The sequence below is a fragment of the Nylanderia fulva genome, unplaced genomic scaffold (assembly GCF_048542155.1).
Source record: "Nylanderia fulva isolate GAGA-0341 unplaced genomic scaffold, ASM4854215v1 Scaffold1, whole genome shotgun sequence".
Classification (NCBI taxonomy): domain Eukaryota; kingdom Metazoa; phylum Arthropoda; class Insecta; order Hymenoptera; family Formicidae; genus Nylanderia; species Nylanderia fulva.
Window position 1 is genome coordinate 7,179,864 of NW_028189192.1, and position 13,882 is coordinate 7,193,745.

Sequence of the window (13,882 nt, forward strand, 5' to 3'; positions counted from 1 at the left end):
TATTTTGTATGGAAACAGAAAAACTGATCCGAATATTTTTTGAAATTTTATGCAGATAATAAAAGAAACTTTACATGAAAAATTATATACGTGAGATGAGATTTTTATGAGAACGTGAATCAATTACGAAATAGATTGTTAAATGATTAATATATACATATAGCGAAATCGTATTACTGTCGTTATAGCATTTCTTCTATCCCATTCGAATAGCAATAGCATTTACCAAAGTTAATTGAAAATTATAGCAGAGACGTGGCGGCTTACTTTGGCGGCTCGATGGATTTTATCGTGATTCAAACGTCGAAATTGCCGCTTCACACGCAATTAATCGAGTTTCCCTCGAACCCCATTCGCGCGATGAACGCGTTAATTACTCGAAACATACGGCCGCAATTCGATAAAACTGTTACCAAGTCGGATTCCGTTTCAATTGTGGCAACATGTTACGTGCCATCGGGATCGAATGCATTCGCTTTAAATGAATATCGTGCTCTACCCTGAACGCGTTTTTCATCGTTACCTTGATTTTATAGTTAATACATTGTGTAACAACAATACAAATCACTTTTCTTATCGAGATCTATAAGCATTACATCATTCATTATTTATAATAAAAGTAATAAGTATAAAAAAATGAAAATATTTAAATGGACTTTTTAATATTAAAACTGATTTTGAATTTTCAATATATTTCTTTCCTGCAGATGTGCTTGTTTCTTAGAATAATAGTATGTTATTGCTTGTACATACAAAAAATTCTGTTATCATTTGTAATGCTATTAATTTTTTTTAGTATTTGATATCTAATTTCTTATCGATCGGATGTTGCAAACATTTAAAATTGATTGCTCAATAAACGCTCTATTTTATCATAGTTGAAATTAGAGTTAAAGACATTTTGCGCGAAAATCGGAGTAAAATTCTGATAAAATTTTATTGCCAATTAAAGTAAAATAAAATATGATTAAATTGAAATTTGAATAAATAACAATGCGAAGCAAGTAGCAAGCTTTTAACAAGAACTTGTAGAGTGCCAGCGCGATTAATATATAACATATACATATTTCTAACCTTCGAAACGCGCGTCGCACTACAAGTTTTAATTATGTCGGGTAGTCTGTTCATTTTGATTCTTTCGTTGCCGTTTCAAACTGAATCTGGCAGTGCGATGATAACATTCATCTCGCGGTACTCTTCGTACCATCGTCTTGTTCAAAGAGCGAATGCAGAGCGAACAGGGTGGCGGGAAACGAGAGCGAAAAAAAGGAATGACAGGCGCGAGAGAGTGAGAGGGTTGGCTTCGAAGGATAGAGAGACGAGCAATGGGAAAAAGAAAAAGTCGCCTTCATTAGGAAAGACCGGACTACGAGGACTCTAAGCCGCGTTCAAATGAAATCCACAGTCGGCAGTAATGGCGTACGTTGAGATTTTTGAGATATCTCATCCTTTTCGCTGCGATGACTACCAGCAGCTTGATCCGCGTTTTTGTTGGTACCCTAGCTCTTTTGTACTCGCGTCCGTCTGTCGCCTTAATCTCTGCCCGATATTGTCGCGAATTAGCGAGTAAACGAGGCGGTGCGATTGAATCTAGAAGTACAGCTTCTATCAATCTCTTTGATGTACAAGACGGATTAACAAGAGAGACACGGAGAAAAGAATTTATCTCTGCTCAAGCATAAAAAAATCTCTTAATGAAGGATATGAAAATATATGTACCATTTTTTCTAGAAATATTAAAAGAGATTTTTAAAAGGTCTCTCTTTAGTTATGTGAATTTCTAAATGTGTGATGAAGAATATTCGCAGAATACATAGGAACTTATACATAGAACCTGCGAGATGTGCAAAGAACGAACATATATAGAAGTCACTGTATTTTATAAATTTAGTTTCTGACGAACATATATTGTTGTAGCCATTTGACATTCACTTGTGGTTTTCACTAACTTTCACTTCTGACTTTGAAAGCTACATTCGGCGCAAATTTACATTGCGTGTTTCCGGAACAAACGGAATAAACCAAACGTGAACAAAATTCTCAGCAAAAGCTAGGATGCGATCAACCATGTACTAAATCTTTTGATCCTTTTGAACAAACAAAACGAAACTCTTCCTCTTTTATTAAATTCGCAAAAAAATTCTCGTAGAAGGAAATCGAGATAAATTGGTCCACTAAATTCTGTATCATCTATTAATTCAGCAGATAATTAAGTAACAATCAATCATTCAAAAATATATATCAGGAAAATTTTATATAAAACTGAATAGATTCAAACTATTAATATGCTAGCAAACGGTGATACAATAATATAATACACTGTCATAATTAGACAATCTTTTAATTTTCATAATGCTAATTAATTCTTCATATTAATTAATAGCCATTTAATCTATTTTATTTTAATTCTAAAATGTTGAAAAGATGTATTTTTTCATTTTTTTTTACCTGCAATCTAGATCGTATCTATGTTTTATCTACAAAACTGCACGGATGCAAAAATTACTTGAGTCATATTCTTCTCTCTAATAATATTCTCCAACGAGAAGCATTAAAAAACCGATATACTTTTATTACTATATCCACTGCGGAATTTCGGTGATATATCGAAAATAAAAAAAAATATGAAAAGAAAAATGTGGTCTCTCCGTTAATTTCATGATCGTTATTCTCGTTCGGAACACAGCGCAGCGCGGATTTTCGTGAATATTTTCGAGGGTGCTCGGCGAAATTCGTTTTACGCGTCCGCGTTTCACGGAACAGAGTCACTAATTAGTGTTACATTCCCATGTGGAAGGTCAGCTTGCTAGCAATTCATGTCTCCGTTCACCAACGTGAATACGAAACGCACATGTATATACATAATATACATTATTATACATATATTATGCACATGCTTACGTTCGCGTATTTGTAAGAATTTTTCCAAAAAATATATATGAAATAAAAGAGATTGATAAAAATTTGTGAAATTAGGTTTTTAATCAATATAATGCTTTTCTACGTACAATTGGATATATTATGATGATATAATAAAAATTACTTTTTAAAAAGGAATTATATATTAATGATTTAATTTTATTGTTAGGAAATCTTAATCTGCAAATGTCTTATTAAAATTATTAGAAGACAATTCTATTTTTTATAGGATTTGTTTTCTTGTAAAATAAAGTATATATGAATTAAAAATTATTAGATTTTAAATATCCGACTTAAAAAAACGCAGAATTTAATTCTACAGAGAATACACATTCCTACCTATCTATTTTAATTCACCTATTTTCCATTCATGCCAGGTACTCGAACAACTTGAAATTCAAATCGTGCTCAAGTATATTCTCATCGACGATGTAAAACTCTTTCACTAATCCGATCGTCAATTTTGCCTGTTTGCATCAAAAAATACTGATTTATCGTCCGTTAATGCACAAAATATGTTTAATATGTATGTGCATTCTATTTTTGAATTTTGCAAAATATTACTAATAAAATGTTATACTCAAAACATCATTTTTATTTTTCCATTTTCAAGCATTCGCATATTTCCTCTGCATTATTGTCTTGGTACTACAAAGAACACATTAGTAGAAATAAAAAAAAGTTTGAAAAGAACTATATAAAAATAAATTACAATCTTATAATACAAGACATAACGGGCGGTATTAATGGAATTTAACTTTCTCCTTTTCTACTTTCTCAAAAATAAATACGCTTCTCCTGAGCTTGATACTTATTATACCAAGACTAGATCGCGGAAGACAGAACGACATTCATCGCTAACGAGACGAGGAAAACAGACAACAAAACAGAGGATAGGAGACATCAGTAATCCGCAGTAACATCGCGGATTAGTCAGTTGAATGTGGAACGGCATTGTTTCTTGCCTAGTTAATAAGTCGCTTCCCACCGGTCTTATCTGAACGAAACTTTAGCCGTGGAATTTCTTTGTGAGTTCGTTCGTTCGAAATGCGACGACTTGATCTCCACGCGAATAAAGATTCCGGCAATCTCATCGCGAGCACTTAATTCGAATTTCACCGCGATCTCTTTTCTTCTACGAAAACTACTTAAATGATAAAGATATTTTCAACTACGATCGTACCTTTAATTTAGAGTAATTAAAAATTTTCATTAAGATTGAAAAATAATTTATCTAGCTAAGATGTCAATAAAGAAAAGTAAGTATAAGTAACTTTACGCGGCGCATCCAATTTTCCTTAAAGCTGAGATGTCTCACTAAAGTTTATCGACGAACTTGGTAGCAACGTCCTGCATTAGATCTAATTACAATCAAATCGTGACAACATCATTATCAATATTAAAAGTACCTTGATCGTATTTCACTAATTAAAATATATATTCGATTTAGTTTTGCCTATGGATATAATTCTTTTGTCACTATTTTCAACGAATACTTCGACGGATTGAATTGTGTATACTAATGGAAGTATATATATTTTTAACTAAAGCTCTGCATGCACGCCTCTCTCTACATGTTTCAACACGTTTTTTCAATCAATAGTTTGATCCGCTCAACCAAATTTTTCAATCTGTAGTTTGATCCGCTTAGCCTAACTAAATTTTTGAAGAGTGATTTAATTTTATGTCGCGATTTCCTCTCAGTTTATTTAGCTTGAATCAATTTTCAAGAATATTTCAGTTTATTGATACTATTCAATATTTTTACTATAATTCCACTTTCCAACGTATTTTTTATTTATAATCCGATTTATTTGTCTTAATTAAAATGTTGAATACGAAGGATTTATTGAGCACAACTTTTATTTAGTTAAAGTTTCGAGTACAATACCAATACTTTTAGGCACAATTCGATCGTTTAATTTATCCGAATAAGTATCTTTTATATATTTGAATTTTCTCGGCTCTAAATTTTAAATTGCTTGGTATCCGCAAGGATTAGTGCAATTAAATTTTTAAAATTATATTATTTATTTAATTAAATTTTGGCGATTACTTTGTGTTTAGAAAATCTGGCAGAAAATAAATAAGAAGAACACGATACATATTCCGCGATACGCGAATTGGTCGGAAGTTATACACGCAGCTGTACATTTTACGTCAAAATGGATAACCGTGGATAATTCGATGCGAAATGCCGAGTCATAATCATCATTTTCAAGCGCGTCCACTTTCGCCCGCCACATTGCGTGGGCTTAACGATAACCCGCTTGCGGTTTCGTGTTTACACCTTCACCCTAGTATTAAGGGCTCTAACGTTACAACATAATTTTGCACTCATGACGAGATCGTATGATGAGGAGATAAATATCGATCTACATCGTATCGTGATATCTCTGGGCATCTGTTTATCAATATCAATTGTTGTTAGAAATTGACTTTAGATATATAAATCCGCGCTCACTTTTTCGCTAAAATACGTCCCGTTGGACATTCGATTTTTTTTATTCAAGCTCCAGTTGACAGAACCATTTCCCGATGAAGTTATCGAATAATTGACAGAAAGCTGCGTTGTACACGAAAGCCATTTACAAACCATCAATATTGTCATGGTGACGAAACGATAGCATAGGCGTGGCGTGATAACGTTTCTTAAGAAGAGACGCGCTTTGTGCATTTGCTTTGAACTTCTGTGACAATGAAGATCATATCGTCACATCACATGCAACAACGATATTTGAGGATGTTAAATGTACAATATCTTCGAAACATCGTTGTATATCGAACATCCATTATTAGATATCGACAAAAAGATGAAATCTTATCAAAAACTAAAATTATTTCAAATTTGGAGTGTTCCTTTTTTTATCGTGTCAAATATCGTAATATAATATTACATTTAAAATTCTCGAAATTATAAAATAAAATGGAACATTTTTAAAGACCGTATTTGTATTCGTATCAAAAACTATAAGAAATGAATTTTTTACTAATAAATGCACGTATAAATATCCATATAATAAATGTACAAGAATTATACATAAAGCGTTTAAAAGAATTATATAATATTCGAAACAATAATGATATGTATAATTAACAAATAATAAAATAAATTGATTTTTTCTTCACTCATTTTACGGTTGCTCCACCATTATCATTCTCCTAATAGCGCAAATTTATTTCTGTTTCCTTGATATATAAAATCAAATTTACTTTACGTGTAACTATATAAGTCTGCAATATTAAAAATAAATATCTATAATTTCAGCAATTATGCATGCTTCCCAGAGGCATTTTATGTTCATTACTCATGGAACGTTCTTCGGCTTAAATCCCTAACTTAACTCGAAATTGACCGAAGCAGCTCGAAGTCCTGCAGCGGACATCGAGCGACAGTTATTTAATACGAAATCCGGTTTACCTAACTGAATTCCGACGTCATCATAGACCGAGTAAAATTGATTTACTCGTCGATGGGAGGAGAGGAGATATTCGGGCAGTATCGATGTGGCGAACGCATCCTACCGGTATAACTTTTCGCCTCAAAAGTTCTTCGTCGGTGAAACCGAGAGGAGAGAAAGAGAGAGATGGTGAAAGAAGCGACGCGATGAGTTGATTTACTGCCGTGTAAACCGCCCTTAATCTCGACGAGGATTTACGGCCGTCGGGCCGAAATTGGCGTCCGACTGTGACTCGCGGAAAGCGTTTTCTCTCGAAATGCGGAAGTTCGCGACGCATCGGAAACTCTGTCGTGGATGCACGTCAAGCCTCTTCGATCACAATCAACTTTTTCTCACTTTAGCGGAAGGAACTTCCGCGTGATCCACTTTGATAGCGCGGTTCTCATTCAACTCGGGATAGTAAAACATAAAAGAAGCAGGATCAATTCTGTTTCTCAAAGCGAGCAAAGCTCCGATTTTAGGACTTATTTCTAATCTATCTACAGAAAGAGTAAACAAATAATTTAGGAACACACATATACGCGTGCGTGCATCTGCGATTTCTCGCCTTGCGTTTTAATCCCTGCAACGAGATTTTTCTGTAGCGAAATCTAAATTATATACTGTACTATTTTAATTATACTGTAGAGAAATATCTGCAAATCTTTGAAATATTTTCATTTATTTATAAAAACCACGGCGAAATTACACGCGATCGCGCGTCGAGCTTTCAAATAAATACACCGACCGATATGGAGATTTTTCCTTTTCTTATTGTGTATTTTGGAATCTTATCCAACTTTCCGATCATCACGCATACGAACGATAAATCAAATTGAAAAGTGCATGCTGTTGTGAACAATGCATCGTGTATATTCACGCAAACTTCTTTCAGTTTCAGTATGCTTTATTTCACCGATCCTTTCACGTAATACAGCGCGGACTAAAAAGAAAACTTTCATATACTTGAATCCATAACTCTCTTATATGATCAATAAATCGCCTAAATGGATTGGCTGTAATTACAAATATTTGCTGACTACCGTCGGTCAAAATTATATCTACCTGCCTACTGTGTAATTGCACGCTCGTGGGTGCATCGTTATATTGATTTCTATGACTAATCATGATACACGGTTCTGCTCATTAATGACTAATTAGCAAGTGTACAGCACTTGCAGTATAGCACAACTTGTACAACACAAATAACATATCGTTCAATAATAATAAGTTTCAAACATTTAAATTGAAAGTGATTTATATTTCATTATTGTGTGACGGGATATTACACTATATATAAATACTAATGAAACTAAAGTGTTATCCAATCGTCATTTGATCTAATGAACCAGTCCAATAAAGGAAAACAAATTTACACGCAATACACTACTTTTGTTTGACCGCAACCGATATCAAGTTAACTCGATCGGACAGTGGCTTTTAAAAAATGTCTGTTCACAAGCGATGTGAAGCATCATAAAATTGACATATTTATGCTACAAATATTCTCGCATACATTCCGCTTATTTTGAAAGTCAATTGAACCGAGTTAACCATTGATCTGCCGCATCCATAAAAAATATACGCAAAAAAATTGTTGCATAAATTAATACTAAGCATTTGTCGATTTTTCGATTTGAATTCAGAAATATTGTCAAAAGAGAAATGCTATAAAAAATGTACTGTAAACAAATGTCAAGAATTTCCTTAGCGTTTTTTACGTTTTACTGGATTATTGTTCTTCACCCAATTATTGTGCATCGCGATCTCAATTGCAGTTCGCGACTTCAGAAATAACACGATGGTACGAATTTTAATCTCCATTTCGATCTAATTGCAACGAGAATCGAGTTTTGGTGCTGGTCGAGCATATTTCGCGGTGCCCGTCGAGCGAAATTAGCAATGTAGTGGTGTCTAATACGAGAAGTGCCGACTGAGATTACTTCCTCTCGTTGCATCATGAAACCTTCGCCGCAAACTGACTGTGGCAAACCTCCGTCGCCCTAAAGGTGCATGTACTCGAGTCTTACCGAGAGGAGTAAATTCTTGCTAGATACGCCCGCGGTACTTAAAATATCTGACTCGATTAGAGTCAACAGTCGACGTAACGAATATCAGAATATCGATAGATTCCGAACAAATTTAATTAGAGAAGGCTTTTGCGCATGCATCGAATTTATTCGAATGTTTGCAGTAAACGAGAAGCAACAAACGAGAATAATAAGCACTTTTTCGCAAATTCGTTTTTCGTTGAAATGCACAGTGTATATCCACGTTAACATACGCTCCTTTTTCCTTTCGCCCTGATAGTTCCCTCTGCTCGCTCGCTTTCCTTCCCTCGTTTTATCTCGATCAGCATCTTCTTCGCGTTTTCGCGAACGGAAAATGGCACGGGTATAGGCAGGATGGGGAATGCAAGTGAGTCGAGAAAATTGGAAATCGCTGCGAAATTGCACCGGCACGTTGCATGCCAGGTAACCAAGATTATCTTCACCGCGTTATCACCGCGAAAGGAAGGTCGCAAGACGAGAAGAGAGTCAATAACAGGGAGCGAGTATAAAATATCAGGGTGCGGAATGCGCGAACGAATGCATCCGTTATTTATTATACCCTTTTACAATGTAACGTAGATGGAAAATGTAGAGTGAGAAAAAAATTTGCTCGTGCATGAATAAAAACTTTGGCCGGTTGCTCTTCAAATAAATATCACAAAAATTTATAATAATTATTATATTTATATATGTGGATATATATTATGGATTATGTATCTATATATGAATTAGCATTAAATCATGGGAAGAAGGCAAAAGAGCGGTAAAACAACGCTGTCATGCGTATCAATTTCATAATCACAACGATACGCAACGCGACATCCACAAATCATCGCATCTGTTGCTGCGGCTTTCGGGATGCGTGTTCCTCGATGCAGGGAACAGACGGTGGCGATTGGTCGGATTCTACGGGCAAATTAGATCGTGACGTCGGCAGTGTAACAAATTGATGAGCGGAAAATCAAATAGGATTTATGGTTTCGCGATCGCTTGGCGGACCAATATGCGCCAAATCGGCGATCACTTTAGAAAATAGGATGTAGAGAGATTTTCACGTGATTTTAATATAATTATTATATCAAATGGAATACAATCAATGAAACGAACATTAGTGTAAATAAAGGATTAAAAAAGTTTTGTACAACTAATTAAAGATGATTTAAATATTGTATATTTAAATCATCATATTCATAAAATAGATTAAATCAATATAAATAAAATGATATATAACGAATAATAATCTGCAAATTATCTTATATATATGTATATTTTTATAAAAAAGTATTTGTATTTAAAAACAGTAGTAGAAACATCGGCACTATCAGCGAACATCGATTTTTTTAAAATGCTTTTAGCACATTTAAAAGTTCATAAAACTGCCATAAAACTGCACGACGGTTTTGACGAACCCGTTGTATCCCACGCCACAAACCGAAATATTGGTATGCGTACACAGAAAACGCATTTGAATCTATCTAAACGGAAAAATATGCGTGTGCGAACGAAAAAAAAAAGGAAATAAAACACAGGAAATCTGCGATTGTGTCGCGCAGCGATAATATAGCCACGCGAGAAAACGGAAGTACTGGAGTAATAATAAAAATATAAGATTATGGTTCTTTTTATGAGAAGCAAGTATCCAAAATAATGTGGATGAATTTTAAGATATACAATTTAATTTAATATTTATTAAGCAATTTTGATCATAAAAGATATGATTTATTTTTATATATCTCGAATTAATAATATACATATATATATATGTTCTGTCATGCTACACTTATTATATAATTTGTTTATATATCCATATGTATCTCCAAACAAGCGCATTCGATAACTTCAGCTTAGTTTACTTGATTTTGTAAGTTTTGCAGTTTGTTCATGTGACAACGACACAAATATGTCAGAATCGATTAATTGGAACTTACTTGCTTCTCAGAGTTGTCCCGGCGACCGACCAGTCAGCCGGTCGACGGGATGAAATATGACAGTCGTTGGCCATGCCACGCCCAGTTTATCATATTTCTTGAAGTGCATTATCATAATAGCATCGTGCATGAGATCGGTCGCTACGTCGTTCCGTCGATGACACGCCACGTTCCAAACTCGGGCGGAGATCGATGCGACCGGCGCGACACGTCGCAACGCCTCCCCATCAGGATTTAAGAGCAAACGTCTATATTTAACTCTTATGATGAGAGCTCTTTAAGAGCTCTTTAAGGACTTTTTGTCAAGGTGATTCGAGTTCTTATACCTTTCCCTTAAGCTTTCCATTATGAGTATAGTATATCTGAGATATATTGTACTTACGTGTACAGTAAAACTAAAATGTACATTACCTTGATATGATGCATCGTTAGCTCTGCGTTGATTAAATTTATTGATGATCGCCATTTGAATAAAATAATTGTCATGTATATCAGTCATATACAGAGAGAAATATTCTAGAGATGTTTCTTCTATTTTATTTTATTTTATTTATTTATTTCTTCTCTTTTATTTAGATTGTTATAAAATACGAGTTTCTTTATGATCGTTGAAAAATGAATAATAAGAATAGTTGAAATATTTTCAAGTATATGTGAAAAGGAAAAAATGAAAAAAATTTGATTTAATTGTAAATTACTCATTGCATAATTGGATAGATATACTGAATAAGTAAGAAAATAAATATAAGTTTAAAAATGTAATTTGTGCTGTAGCTATAAAATGCTTTGCCCTATTCTTATAAAATGTTAGGAGAAAGAAAGAGTTATCTGAAATATCTTGCATATTATGTAAAATAAACATTATGAATATTAAAATTGTGCTACAGAGTCGATTATAATATTATGTCACGTTATGAAACCTTTACAATGCGTATGCGCATACTAATGACATTAATATTTAAGGGTTTACCGCATAACGAGGGCATACTGAATGTGAGGTTTCTTTATCGCTTCCGTTGCATTAAAACTCTTACGTAAAGTTCTTGTAAATGTTTAAACTTCACTAAAAATTACTTGCAGAAATTTTTGTGACAATTTTAATTTGTGTAAAACAGGATATGGTTAAAATATAACATTAGTTAACAAACTGTCAACGAATGTGTACCGTATTCACATTAAAAATGAAAAATAAAATTTTAAAAATCCAGAAAAAAGATATGTAAATAACTGGAAATTTCTTTATTATTCTTTATTATAAATTAATTTTTATATACTGCTCTTAATAATGTTTCTAAATGCACATATTCATGAAACTCATAACTTCACGCACAAAGGAATTATTCTAATGTATGTTACCGATAAACATAAATATATCACGTTGACGATCGTGCAATATTGCTATTCGATTCATATTAATTTTAATATTACTTTACTCTTTACTTTATTTTTAAAAAGATCAAGTTTTTAATCAAATTTTATTGATTGAAATTTTTATAGATTCATGACGAAATTAACTAAAATAATTAAAAAGTAAGTTCTATATTAATTTTTATATTTTTAAATATTTTTTAAAATTAATTAAAAATCATTTATATAATCTATCATTCCTTAAGTAATTGATCACTTGACTTCAGTTGAAGCGAAGTTTAACTACAAAGTTCTACAATATAGACGGATGAGCTATAAAAGATTAGGATCAGCGCACGATTGTAAGATGAAGTTAACCATACATAATTTAAAAAAAAATTAACGTCCTTTATTCAATAAATTAGATAAAATCTATAATTTGAAAAATGCTTTTTCATATTTTTTAATTTATACTTCATAATTTACTTTATAATTTATTTTTGCAGATGTAATCCATATCGAAAGATCTTATTAAAAGTTATTTAAAACCTAATCTATTTTAACTCATCCATTTTGAGGCATCGGACCTACAATTATACTATCTATATCTAATTTCCTACCTAGAATTTCTACAAATCCGTTACTCTAAAATTAAATAAAAATTTATCACTCACCATCACTGATGCACAACAGAAGAGTTATTGAAATCGAACTTACGTTATCTCTGTAACATATAAATATAAAATTCAAATTATAATAATGCCGAAAGTAATTAATATTTAAAGAAATTACTACTATATTATTATAATTTTATATAATCTTGAAATATAAAATAGAAACACTTTTATAAGATTAACATCAAAATTTTTCTCATTGAATCTCATCTCTTTTGAATCATTCAAATAAATGAACCGAATTAATGAGTATATATGTGAGTGCCATGTATGTATGCCATTTATAATAATCAATGAACGAATAATGATGTTCACCTTGAGGTTTCTCCGTCAGTGTTCCATGCCTCCTCGAGACCTCCTCCTCTCAGGTTGTCAAAATCCGTTGATCAACACGCACGACACTTTTAACGACACTCCCGCACTTGCATAAGTGATACTTTTAACGAAATCGAGAACTCGGACTTACGCGAAAACGCGATGACAACGCGAAAACCGATCCGTTTTGGGTACTTGGCTTCCCATTCAGGATAAACCTTTAGAATAAATAATCTTAAAGGATTAACCATCCAGGTACTAGGCCCTCCCACCACGTCAAGGTGTACCCTCGGGGGGATTGTTGTATTATATACAATTTTGTAGTATAATACAATATATAATACATGTAGAATCGTCAAAACGAAAGATTAAAATAATGAAAAGTCATGAATAACCATTGTTACTTAATAATTAATGTATTACTCGCATTTTAGGAAAACTTAGGCTATCGGAAAAATATATTTGATTTCAAGTATTATTAAAGAAGCAATTAACATCCGATCGATTTTCGATTTTTTCACGAATGTTAATTATTTCTCTAATAATACTTGAAATCAAATATATTTTTCCGACAGCCCAAGTTTTTCTAAAATGCGAGTATACATTAATTATTAAGTAACAATGGTTATATCATGATTTTTCATTATTTTAATCTTTCGTTTTATATTTGTAAAACCCTCGATACTATACCGAAACTATGAAAATTTTTAAATGATATGTCTTTTAGAGAGGATAGTTTTTTTACATTTATTATTATTGAATTATTATGTTCACTTTTGCATTCTTTGTATATTAACTTATTGACTTTCACGCAAAAGTATAATTTTAAACATTTAATTGAAAACATTTACTTGGATAAAAATTGAACACCCTTCTTGATTTCGTTTCATAATAGATCAATTAACGAAAAACGTAAAGCTATGGCTCGCAACATAAGGATTAAATGTACCAGCATGTCGGATGGGTTTATAGTGACGAAAGAGCGGATAGGGGAACGAAAAAGTCAGCTACCTTTCTTTTTAATGCAGAACGCGTTGGTATAAGAAAGATACACGAGGGCGAGATAGAAGCAGTGCAGGTGGGGATTTAATCAACTTTCCTTTTTGTCTCATAAATCTTCGTAGACGCGGCATCTTCGCCCATGCGAATCGCCCTCTCGATTTTTTATCAGACGCGGTGCGAATGCGTATTCTTTAAAACCTACTGCT

The 13,882-nt window shown here is 32.9% G+C and overlaps 1 protein-coding gene across 6 annotated transcripts in view; it reads left to right on the forward strand.

Moving 5' to 3' along the window:
• Positions 1-13,882, forward strand: part of Fas3 (fasciclin 3) — a 287,025-nt gene that overhangs the window by 247,420 nt on the left and 25,723 nt on the right. The window lies entirely within an intron of this gene.